This window comes from Calonectris borealis, chromosome 21, assembly GCF_964195595.1.
Source record: "Calonectris borealis chromosome 21, bCalBor7.hap1.2, whole genome shotgun sequence".
Lineage (NCBI taxonomy): Eukaryota > Metazoa > Chordata > Aves > Procellariiformes > Procellariidae > Calonectris > Calonectris borealis.
The window spans coordinates 5,491,625-5,503,651 of record NC_134332.1 but is presented as its reverse complement, the minus strand read 5'-3'; the positions used below and the strand labels follow the sequence as shown (position 1 = coordinate 5,503,651).

General features: G+C 50.2%; 1 long non-coding RNA gene across 1 annotated transcript; it reads right to left on the bottom strand.

Annotated features, from left to right (window-relative positions):
• Positions 1 to 348: 348 nt before the first annotated feature.
• On the bottom strand, positions 349 to 3,893 carry LOC142091340 (uncharacterized). Its single transcript, XR_012676756.1, has 3 exons — positions 3,548 to 3,893; positions 3,086 to 3,187; positions 349 to 1,132 (listed from the first exon to the last, which is right to left on the bottom strand). It is a non-coding gene; the product is annotated as an uncharacterized LOC142091340 (long non-coding RNA).
• Positions 3,894 to 12,027: the final 8,134 nt, after the last annotated feature.

The following is a 12,027-nucleotide window of genomic DNA, read 5'->3' as shown; positions in this document are numbered from 1 at the left end:
TGCCACCAAGCATCTCCCCCTCACGCGATATTGTACCAGAAAAATCTACGGCACCGAAGGCCAAACCTTCGCTCAGGGTGGCAGCAAGAGAGCTGAGCCGTGGAGACCCGGGTGCTTAGTGCCAGCTCTGCCCAGGGATGTGGGATGACTCTGCTCCCTCCCCTGTTGTTTCTATCATCACAAGCAATGGTCAGACAAGTCCCATCTCTTCCTACACGAGCAGCAAGGCACAAGCCTCTGCAGCGAGCCCCGGTGCTGCCAACGTACAATCCCAAGCATCAGTCTGTTCAAACACCGTAATGACAGCAAACCCCTTCCAGGAGAAGAACCACCATGCTCCCAACCAGCCTCTTTTCATCTGTCTTTATTTCTGGTTCAGCTTGGACTGTCACAGGAAGGGGTCGGGCAGATTCCTCCCCGCAGGTGCGGAGTTTGCGATTCTGCTGTCATTGCTCTCTGTGACGGCGTGGGGTTTGCTAGAGGGGGGATCCGACTGCGGTCCCTGCAGCCTCTCTGCTCTGTGGGTGCTGCGCATCACGCCGGGGTGCTGGCTGCCCAGTAAGGACAGCTTCACCAGCTTACTGGGCATGGGGAAAGGGGTTGTACAAAACATCATGGGATTTCTACAAACCTAAGCTCTAAGACTCCTTACTCCATCTCACGAGCTGATTTTGCCTTCATGGAAATAGTCTGAATGTATACCAATATGATTAGGATCATGATTTGGTTTCACAGTATAAAAATCCAATTTGCTGCTAGGATACAATGGCTCTTCCCCCGGTGCTCCATGGCCCAAAGGTGTCAGGAGCATCTGGTACACATTGGCAATCTTTTTTCTGTCAGCTAGAAAATTCTGGTAACAAGAGACCGATCAGGACATTTTCTATCATTGTGCTTCTATGTTGAGAGCAGATACAGAAGGGATTTGCTGATATTTTCCAATCCTTGGGCTGCAGGATTCCCCGAAAATGGATTCCCTGGGGAAACTGGTGGGAAGAAAGCTCGTGGCCTTCAGCAGAGGACCACGAGGGCTTTTACCCTCAGGACCTGCAGGGCGGGTCTTGGATGGGGTCATTGCTCCTGGGAAGCGAGGCTCTTGTTTGGGGGGCTGCTGATACCTCTGTCTTTACATCTGCAAATGCACAAGCATGGGAGAAAAGAGAGACATTCAGGATTAGCCAAGGGGAAAGATTATTATTGAAGGGCAAGGATGGTGTGTGAACTGGCAAGGTGCTTGGAAAACCTCCTGATGGGAACCATAAGCAACATTAGGCAAGTGCAAAGGAGTCAGGCCAGGTTTACGACACAGAGAGCTCTCCAGCAGAGCCCACCTTACTGCAAGGAGCGGATAAAGCTCTGCAGTTTCCAAACTGTGACCTGGATACCACTGGTGTCTCCAGATCATCCATATTTCCCAGCCGGATCCGTACTCTGCTGAGCTGCACGATCCTCGCGCCTTGTCCTGGGCCAGTTTTCCCCGGGGTGCCGCAGAGCTCCCAGCCGTGGGCTGCTCCGAGCTAAAGAGAGGTGCAGACCACCACTGCCCTTCGCACTGGAGCAGCCCCCCGCATCCACAGCAGCTGAGGGCTGGTGTGCCCGACCGGCCAGAAAAGCACTGGGCCAGGCCTGCTAGTGCCAACTGGGGCAGCTCCCCTGATTGCGATAAACACGCAGCAATTAACTGCAGAGAAGGAGCTTAACTTCTTTGCTCAAAGGAGGAGTTTCATTCCTCGTGCTAACACACCCAAGTGCCTGCCCTGCTCTTCCCATGCGGGGCCTCTGCAAAGTCCTGGCTCCCATTGCAGGCCAAATGATTAACGCTCTGCTTTTCCTTCATATGCACTTAATTAAGGCATTAGTGAAGGGAGGCATCCTTTTTCCCCCACCTCCTCTCCCCCATTAAGGATCCAGCTGTTTTTTTAGGGGAAAGGTGATATTCTGGAGATTTTATAGGACCCCCCTAGGCATGCAGTTCCCTTTCCCTGCCTTGCACACATCACATGGGAGCAGCAGACAGGGAACGGCTCAGCCCTACATCTTCCCCGCAAGCCTCCTGAGACAGCCCTAAGCTCCTGGCAGAGGTAGGAGACCACAGGGCACGACCTGGCCGCCGTGGCAGCTGCCTGGGAACGTGCTCGTGCCTGGGCGCAGCTCTGGGCATGTTTGCACAAGAGCAACCAGGAGTGACTCAGCAAAACCGGTGAAACTGGTATTGGTGCATCAGATCTTTCCCATGCTGAGATTTCTCTGTCTGCTGTTCAAAAATGATTTCATTTTGACAGCGAGCTTTAAAGCCTGAGCAGCACGGCCGGGCGATGCAGGAGCAGCTCCCCGGTGAGCCATCCTCACTGGGAGCAGCCCCCGTGGCTGGGGCAGGGACGAGGTGCCAGGAAGGTCCCTGCCGTACCCGCTGTGCCAAATTGGGGGCGGCCAAGGAGGAGCAGCTGCTCTCGGGGGCATCGCATGAGTGATCTGCAAAGTCATAGTGATTTGTGTGTTTTAAACGGGCCAGGAAGGGGCTGGGGAAGATTGGCAGCAAGGACAGAAATCTCTCACTGCCAGCTGGGGTGTGTGGTGATGCATTTTGGTATTTAGCAGGGTGCCTGAAATAACAAAGATTGCCCCAGGGAGACGTAGCTCTAGGGAAGCGGTGCTTCAGCAGGTTACATCCACTCGTCCCTCTGATTACCCCCAGAGTAAGTCTGTCCTCCCGTCCAAAGGCTGCTATTTGCTCATCCTCTCCGTCAAGGGCTGGGATGCAGCCATGACATTTAAAGGCAAAACCCAGCGAGGGAAGATAAAGCAGGAAAGAAAATAAACTTTTGCAACTTCTACCTGTTACGGTTCTTCCTCAGACAAAACGCCTGGCTCTGAGGAAGACTATGGTTGCTGGAGCACAGGCAGGGAGGGATGGGGACCCAGTGCCTCTCCTTTGTGGGCAGCTTGCCTGAGACAGTGGGCAGCAACAGGAGGTTGTGTCCCCCCCCCAGCCTGTGAGCCCAGGCAAGCCCTGGCCCCTCCATCCCCAGCGTGGTCGGGGCTGAGGCGCGTGGATGTCCCCGTCCCCAGCGAGCTGCAGACTTACTTTGGTAGCGGCTGCGGGGGGCTGCCTGCGCCGGGCAGGGTGGTGGCTCCTGGTGCTCCCGGCTGCACAGGGTCCCCATCTTCCTGGCCACATAGCGGCAGGCTGGCGGGAAAGGGGAGACCTGTCTGCTCGCTGCAGCAATGCAAAACACCAGCTATCGCAAAAAACCCTCCCCAGGGGGAACCGGGGACCTCTTTGTGAGCTAGGGATCCTTGCAGAGGCGGATCGGCTGGGGATTGCACTGGACCCGTGGCAGGTTATGGCCAAAAGTAACAGAGGAAATGGAGGGGACTGGATTTAATGGGCTGAAAGGGAGTTACTGTGTCTGGCGTCCTGGCTGTGTTTCAAACCACTCCAACACCATGTTTCTGCCCCCACAAGCCAAGGCTGTAAAATATGCAGAGTATTTACCGTGCAGAAATCCCTCTAAGCTCTTTTGCCTCAAACGAGAAGTTTCCTTACCGTTGATAATTACTCAAACCATTTTCTTCCGGGCTCAGCAAAGCTGTCCTTTCCAGCCAGCGTGTCTCTTCCTCTCTCTCCTCTCGCAGTCAGCTCTGCAGTGGTTTTATTTCTTTACAGCCTGGCTTCCTCCTTCCTTCCCTCCCACGGGGACGTTGCTCCAGTAACACCCGGTCACGCGCGGGGAGGCAGGCTCAGCCCGGTGCTGCCCCCGGGCAGGGCTGTGCCGTGCCGGGCGTGGGATCCCTGCACCTCCCGGAACGCAGAAAGCACTCGGAGCATCGGCTGCGGGCAGCGGCACCGAGGTTTGAGCCGACCATGCCAGAAGGGTGGCTTGGCCTTGGCTGGAGGAGCTGCTGTTGGTGCTTTGTGGCTGATGGAGGACCTGGGTTTGAGCTGTGGGGAGGTAAATCTTGCGCTGCCATCTCTAAGCTGAGCTGGAGGGGAGCGCTGCAGCGTGCACTTTGCTTGCATGGAGCAGGGGTGAAGAAAGGGACATTTCTTCTCCTTTCCTGCTGCTCTCTGAACACTGCACGGATGTGAATGTCCTTCCCTCCCCCAGCCAGACCTCCAAACCTTCTTATACCACGTCCTGTTGTACACAGGGGAAGGAAAGGGTGACATTCCTAGCAGACAAGATGTAGGCAGTAGCATCGGCCTTGGTTTCACCAGGGTCCTTCCCACGTACTGCCTCCAGAGCACTGCTTGATTTTTGTCCTCGGGGTCACTGCAATTAGCTGCAATTAGCTGCATCCTTTGAAAAACTTCGCTGTTATTCATGCTTGGTACTTATTCCTTAATCTCGAAGTCAGGTGAATTCTGAAAGCTTCTGCTTTGCCCTTTGACCAGGGCAACATGCTTCCTATCTCCAAACCAAGCACTCACTGATTCAGGCAGGTCAGACTTTGGTTTTGATGTCCTTGCTTTGGGATTATATCAGGTTGGCCAGAGACATGGTTGATGGAGTGCAGGTGTTGCATCCCACGGCACTGCAAGTCAGCAGCCGGGACTGCTGCAGAAGAAAGTACAAGATCAGTGTGTGAGATAGAGAGGAGCTAACGTCACTCCACCCCGCCCTTGGTCTTGTTCTGGTGTTTCATGTCGGGAGATTTGAGTAAGCTCTGATGCACTGGGCTGAAAACCACGTAGAAACCTTTAGTTCAGCTGGTGTCCTGTCATGCTGCTGTGCGGTGTTAGTGAAAGGCAAAGGCTTGAACGGACATGAAGAACGACCTCTGCTCTGAACCATAGAGGACTTCCCATCACATCCACAGATGTTATTGAAGCCCGCAGCAGTATGTGATGCAAGATCTGTAAGTGTTTTTAAAAAAAAAAGTTAAAAATTTCAAGAAAAAAACCCAAACCTCCCCCCCTAAACCCTGCCACCTTCCAGCCCTCTCTGGAGGACCCATCTTTCCTTCTCGCAGAAGAGCTCACCAGGACAAGGGGAATGATTGCAGCACAGCCAAGTGCTTTAACAAATACTGAAGGCAGCTGGAGGAGTAAACTGCTCTTTTGAGGCTTTGCTTTCAGTTGTTTGGTTTCCCCCTGACTCCAAACCCGATGTGTTTCAGATGGGTGTTATCCTGTGCCAAATATGCACTGTAGAGCTGATGCCTCGGGTTTGCAGATGCATCCCTCTAGATGGTGCTAAGCTAAAGAGAAAAGGCTAGTGGCAAGAAGCCTTGGAGGAGAGGTTGTCCTGCGGTGCACTGCCTCTGCACAGCTGGTGCTGTCTGAGGTCTCCTGGGCTAGGAGAACATCTCGGCTCTCTGCTTGCTCCCAGCGAGCCGCCCATGCGTTTGTACAGGTGCTCTGCTATGGTGCTCATCGTATCTATTTGCAGCAAATACTTCTCAGGCCCTTCTGCCACTTCATATTTCCCTTGCTGATGCGTGAGACTCCACAAACACATCATGATTTTAACCCGTGCATCTGCTCCTATCCATGCACTAAATCAGACAAGTTGATTTTTAATGGCAAAAAAACATCTTAGCTATTTTTTCCACTTCAACCAGTTTTACTGAGCAGCACAACTAAGACTACATCAGCTGAGTCCTCTTCTATCTCATGCATCATTAGTCCAAATCTTAACCAAATTAAAGCATAGATAATGTATGATTTATTGATGCGGGCAATCGAGAGAGAATTCAGCCTGGCTGCCAGAGAACAGCGAGGATCGTTGAGGATTAGCTGTGAAGGGCAAGTCTTTTAGATCAACAGCTGAACAGATTTTACTTTGGAGTCACAGATGGGCGGTAAATAAGCTATTGAAAGAGAGCTACTGTTAGAAGAGACTCTTAAAAAAGAATAGCCACATTTAGGTCTGTTTTTCTTCCAACTAAGTATAAATAAGGGAAGAACAACTCTATTGACCCCAATAGCACTGTATGGATGTAATGCTGCTGGGAGAGGAGAACTGAGCTCCTCTCCTCAGGCAGAGGGAAAAGATGTTCGTACGCAGTGATGATATCAATGCACAACCTGCTGGTTTTGGTAGGACTGCAGAAGACAGCTCTTTGGCACAAGCAGGCTTAGCTCGGCTGGAGCCAAGGACCGTTCAGTTCTCATCCAGGTGTGTGGCATAGAGAGCGACCTGAGAAGTAAGTTTTGGTGTCGGTCCTGTTCCTGTGCAATTAGCTCTGGCTGCTGCCCCGTTATCACTGCTTCCCTCAGTCAAGGAGAGAGAGAGGTTTTAATTACTCCCCCATCTAGATTTGTTGGCCCGAGCTTTGAATGTGGTTTCTACTGATACAGTGGAGAAAGACTGCTTTTGCCAAGTTTTCCTTCCAAGAATGGCTCAGCTCCATTCATGATGAGACCATAAACTGGATTAAGAGCTCAGGGACAGATTTTCAAGTATTTGAAACCCATAATCTGGGCTGGGCTTTCAGAACAGCTCAATCCTCTTGTAAGTAGCAAATTATGGTCATAAGTGCTCAGCGCTTTGCAGTTTATATCAGGCTACTCAAGGCCATATTTTCTTTAAAGCACAGCACCCAGTGCTCCAGGATCTTGGGAAAAGCAGTTAACTGCTGACTTTGCTGAAGATGAGACTTCTCAGCCTCTCGATTCTCCTTCTCAAGAAATGCATGCACCTCTGAAAAATTAGTCCTCAAATTTATCCATGAACGCAGACAACCTATCATCCATTAAAACCTCTGATATTACCACAGACCGCAGAACATTAACTTGTGAAGTTAATGAGGGACCTCATCTCCAGCCATCAGTCTGACTCTGTTTCAGAGCATCTCCGCTGTAGCCACCTCCGTGACCTGTGGGTCCTGCAGGTAGACCTGAAGATACTTTCAGTGGGAATGAAACCAGAGCTGTTACAAGGAGCGATGGGGCCACAGCTAAATACCCACTATTTTCCCAATTTTGTTGGTGGATTTTACCCTCAGCATTGCTACACCTGCCCTTCTCCCAGTACTTCAGCTTAGCTCCATAGTCGCACCTTTCTTTGAATACCTGCTTCCTTAGAAGGAAATAAGCTGGGCGAGATGGGTTTAGGGGTCTGGTCCAGTTCAGAAGAAAGGAAAGGCAAAATGCACTTCTGTAAACATGGTGCTGCTGCTGTTTACTTAAGTGCTGAAAAACAACCACAGGCAGACTGACGCGCTGTGTCACAAAACCTCATTGGCGTCAGGAGTCGTCAAGACATAAGCAAAATGTCAGCAAGTCCAAACAAGGCTTTTCTCCAGAGGTCTGGCATGCAGGGTTGGAGGGGTCTTGGTGCGCAGGAGCTGGTGAGACTCTTGTGATGGCAATTATTCATGACTATGGATAACAAGACAAGGAAAAGCTTTTTTGGAGCCGAAGTTGGCATCGTGTTTTTCCAGATGCTTTGCTCTTGGCATCAATGGCGGGGAATGTCTGTTGAATCAAACGTTCCTCAGGTGGGACTGGCTCTTGTCACCTTGGTGACCTCTTTGCTGTGGCGTGGTGCTCATTTCTGCTGGCGGGCCCATGCCCCCGGCCCAGCCCAGCTCTTCCTCTCCAGCCTGGATGCAGTCATTGCAAAAAGCGTATTTCTGAATAATTGGTCCTGGCATTTGCAAGTCTGATGAGAGATGAAGGTGACTGCAAGACTTCCATGGCAAAACACCCCCAAAAGTGTTTACCTGTGCCTTTCCCAGCCCTTGGCAAGGTGACACAACTCAGAAATCGATAATGGTGATGTGAAAAGTTCCCAGCCATGGTGGGGAGTGTTTCAGGAGGGTGGAGGGCTTGTAAGAGCCCCAGGGACAGACGGTGGGTTTGCTTGTCCCCCATGGAGCGAGGGCAGACGGGTGGTAGCAATGTCAGCCTGGCTTGGCTCATCCTCGGGCACTCTGAGCAAATACCGGCAGCAGAGCCAACGGAGGAGATCCCTCGGGGTGTATTTCATCTCCTGCTGTTTGCTAATCATTTTAATGGCATGAGAGCCATCACCCGACCTGGCCTTGCTGCGGTGGCCATTCTTGGCTGGGCATTTCTAGCAATTCCTGGCAACCTCTGAAGGAACAGTATTTTGAGATGACTTGCCCACAAAGCACAAGATAAAGATCGCTGTCCCCTGCCCCTTCTCTGGATGCACATACATGAGTGAACATGCAAGTCAGAGTTGCAAGGACTTGTGTGCGTCTTCTTTAGCAGCCTGCGCTCATGTAGGGCAGCCTTAAAAACATATACGAACAAGGCATACATGTAAAACAGTGCTCAAAGCCCTGCTGAAACTGGCTATGTCCGCTTCCTTCTTATCCACACAGCCAGATACCCGTCAGAAAGGCTGTTATGGGACCCAATTTTCTCTTGAGAAATGCTATTTGGTTGTCTCTTGCCATTGTGGTGTCCTCAGAGGGCTCCGGTAGAGACTGTTCAGACTTTTGATGCTGTGTCTTCCTGGCCATCCGCTCTCCTCTTTTCTCTGCCTTTCTGGGTGATCGACTTGTCTCTCCCCTTCCTCTGGCCCCCAGGTCACCACTGTCTTCAAGGAATTTTTGGGATGGCTCTTAGCACTTCAGAGTCTTCAGTACTACTGAATATTCGATGTATTTTTTTAATGTATACAGCCTTTATTTTGTGCTGTATTCCTGCCTCATTGCTAGGCAGCTGGTGAGAATTAAGCTTGTTTTTTTTCTCTGAAAGCTGAAACAGTATTAGATACTGCAGCTTTCCCTGTGTCTCTCGGTGTTTCCTTTTCTTCTCCTCTTAGTTCTGGTGAATGCAGAAAACCTTTTATTGGTGTCTCTCCTAACCCTTCCTTTCTACATCTCAGTTTGCATCTCAGCGTTTGAGTTGATCACTAAATAGTTGGGCCACTCTCTTACACAGTATTTACACATATATCCTCATTTCTAGGTGTTGTATTGCTCATTCTGATTTTCTGAAAGACTTCTTGTTGCAGCTATGCTGGTTCTTCATAACACTTTCTATTTTTCGGCATGGGGAGGGTTTGCTATTGTGCCTTTATTTTTCTTTTATGAGCTGCCCACTCTTCTGCTTCTCTGATTACTTTCCGGTTTCGGGTTCTCAGTCAGTTCACGTTATGAACTAAAACTAAAACTGACAGTTCACATGATCTGAAACAATTTAGAAGCGTAGATTTGCCTTCTCTCTAAAAAGCTGTGGTTGTGTTTTTCACTCTGCGTGGGCATCACTGCAACCACACCAGCATGCACCAGTCCCCAGGCTGGATTTAGCGGGACGTGGGAGAGCGAGGGAGCCGGCTGTCCCTCCACCAGCCGGGTCGGCAGCGCTGCCTGGAGCACATGGCAGAGGTGATGCAGACGCTCTTCCTCCCTCCCTGCCGGCGTCCGGCTTCACCTATCACCAAGAACGAGAGCTCCTGACTTCAAGAGACGAACTATTTTTGACTGAAGCCAAATGCATCGGGTTCCTTAAATATTCAAGCAGAAAATATTTATCCGTAATCCTTGGATATTACCGCTATGTTTGTAATGGGTCTCATGTGATGCAGTATTTTATTAGGAAGGAATTGCATCTGCCGTTAAATCATGCTACAGTGCTGTAGGGCAGCCAAATGAGGAAAGGACGCTTGGCTCATGACTGAGTGTTCTGACTTTCGGCTTTTTTTGTGACCCCAGATTCATTTCCAGTGATAAACCATGGCTCATAACACAGAGCAGAGCTTCCAGTAATAAAAGAGAGACTACAGCACCAGGATGGAAAGGGAAGTGTCTCGCCTGGTGACACTGCATGTTGTTATGTGGTTGGACCACAGATTTTTTTTTTTTTTTTTTTTTTTCAGGCTGAAACAATGAGAAAACTGCATCAGGAGCCATCAGTGGTAGCGGTAATGAATGGCTGCACTCTTCCTTTGAGCATTTGAAGCTCCTGGGTTATTTTTACACCCTGGGCCATGCGGTCTGGTGGTTAGGGCACAGGGCAGGCGAGCCAGGAGTCAAGGATCCTCTGGGCTGCAAATAGGAAATGCCGGGGCATTCTTGCTGAGGCAAGAAATTCCCTTTGGGTTGGGCTATCATGTTTAAATAGCCGTTTATTATTTACATGAAATGGTATTTAATTCCTCCTTCTCACCTGAGCGAAACCATTGCTTTGGGTATTAGTCAGGTTTGCGATATGGTTAGTCAGGGCCCAGGGAAGGTTTAAGCCTTGCTGAGCCCTGCTTCACCCTGCCCCGGCATCTCTGAGCCCCCCGGGCTCCCTCCACCATCACAAGGCACCGCGGGGAAATCGGTGCCAAAGGATTTATTACGCGCAGGATGGACCAGGGCTGTGCTCGGCTGTTGGCTCAATTGCTGCTTTTAGCTCAGGAAAAAAAGGCCACTCTCTTCCTATTAATAAGCCGCATTGTTTGGTGAATATTGCCCAGCATACCTGGTGTGTTGGGCATAACACTGGGACCGATGCAACAGTTTCAGGGTGCATTTTACTTAAAAATCTTTCTCGTGGTGAAAGAATACTAGAAACCCTCAAAAGCTGTTTGTTGAAGGAGAAGAAAACCCACCAAAATTCATCCTCATGGGGAATTTTCCACTAGGGGAAGTTTAGATGAAAAATTGAGGGAGAAGTCATAACACTGAGATCTTTGGTATTTTCTGATCAGATTTGGTTCAGTACCTTGAAAGGGGATGGTGCAAAAACTTGGTCCTTAGCCAGGGCACTCACTATACTCCTGCTAGTGACAGTAATAAATGTGATCGACTTCAAGGGAACTACATCAGCTTACAACCACCGATGGTGTGGTCTGTCAGCTTTGGGAGCAAATTAAACAAGAACAGTTGTTACTAACTTAGACGGGGTGAGGTTTTTAGAGCAGGCCAGGGATTTAGCTGTTAACATTAATGGAACATTTATAGAAAAATTTCGCTGGGCTGCTTTACAAATCAGCCCTGGGTGGCTGTAGGCCAGGCTGTAGACTGCATAGACCTGATGTGGCTTTTACTCATAGTAGTTTTAAGTCTCCAGCATCAGCTCCCTTGACTTTAATATGGTTAGCCTGGATTTACAGCACTGTAAGTAGGGTTGAAATCAAGTTTTCTGTGCCTATTAGAGGGTGAAATTGATGTCTTTGCAAAGAGCCCAGCCAGCCAAAGCTTCTGCGATACTGAAATCTCAGAGTGGATGGAACGTGGGATTTTCAGAACCACCTAACAGACTTCCAGTGGGACTCATGTTGTGTGTTGTGAGGCTTTGAAAATCCCAGCAAAAGTCTGATTAACCCCTCTAAGGCAAGCTGCTTTCAAGTGACTCATTAGCCTTAGCACAGGGAGGTTAAGTCGATTAAACCACTTTCTAAATTAGGTTGGCTAAATCAACATCCCTTTTCGCACAGGAACGTGGCAGTAGGAGGTGGGTCCATGAGCAAAGCCGTGGGGCAGAAGCTGATCCCACCCAGATGCACGTTCAGCAGGTGGCACCTCGGAGGGGACCTGGGGCACAGGAGCACCCTCAGCCCCGTCATTCCCATCACTGGGGATCCCACAGTGCCTGAAACCAAAGGGCTGACTGCAGGAAAGCTGCTTCTCGTCAGACGTTCTGCCTGACCAGAATTGGGAAGTGCTGAAAATTTGCTGAAACATCCACAACTTGGGGGCTTTGCAGAGATTTCAGGTAGACCCTGGATAAGAAGCGATGGTGCCGAGTGTGGCCACGGAGATGATACCTGATGCTTGCCTGCTCCGCGCTCAGTGCAGTCACCCGCCTCTTTGCAAATGCCAGGAGTGCAACGCTGCACATGGAGGTGACGATGGGACTCGCAAAGGGGTGGTCAAAGTGACTTGTGATGCCTGAGAAAACAGGACTTCTTGTTGCTACGTGAGAAAAGTTGGGCTGAGCAAGAGTCACGCTCTGCTTATCTGAGCCAGGGCAGTAAATTGGGATTAAATGAGACCCCAAGGTGTGAATCGGCCATGCTTGGTTGCGAATACAGTACACAGTGCTGCTGCTACAGATCACTGAGGAGCAGTGCTGAGTCAAAACTGCTGGTGCATGGGCCAGCTCGAGTCTGTCTT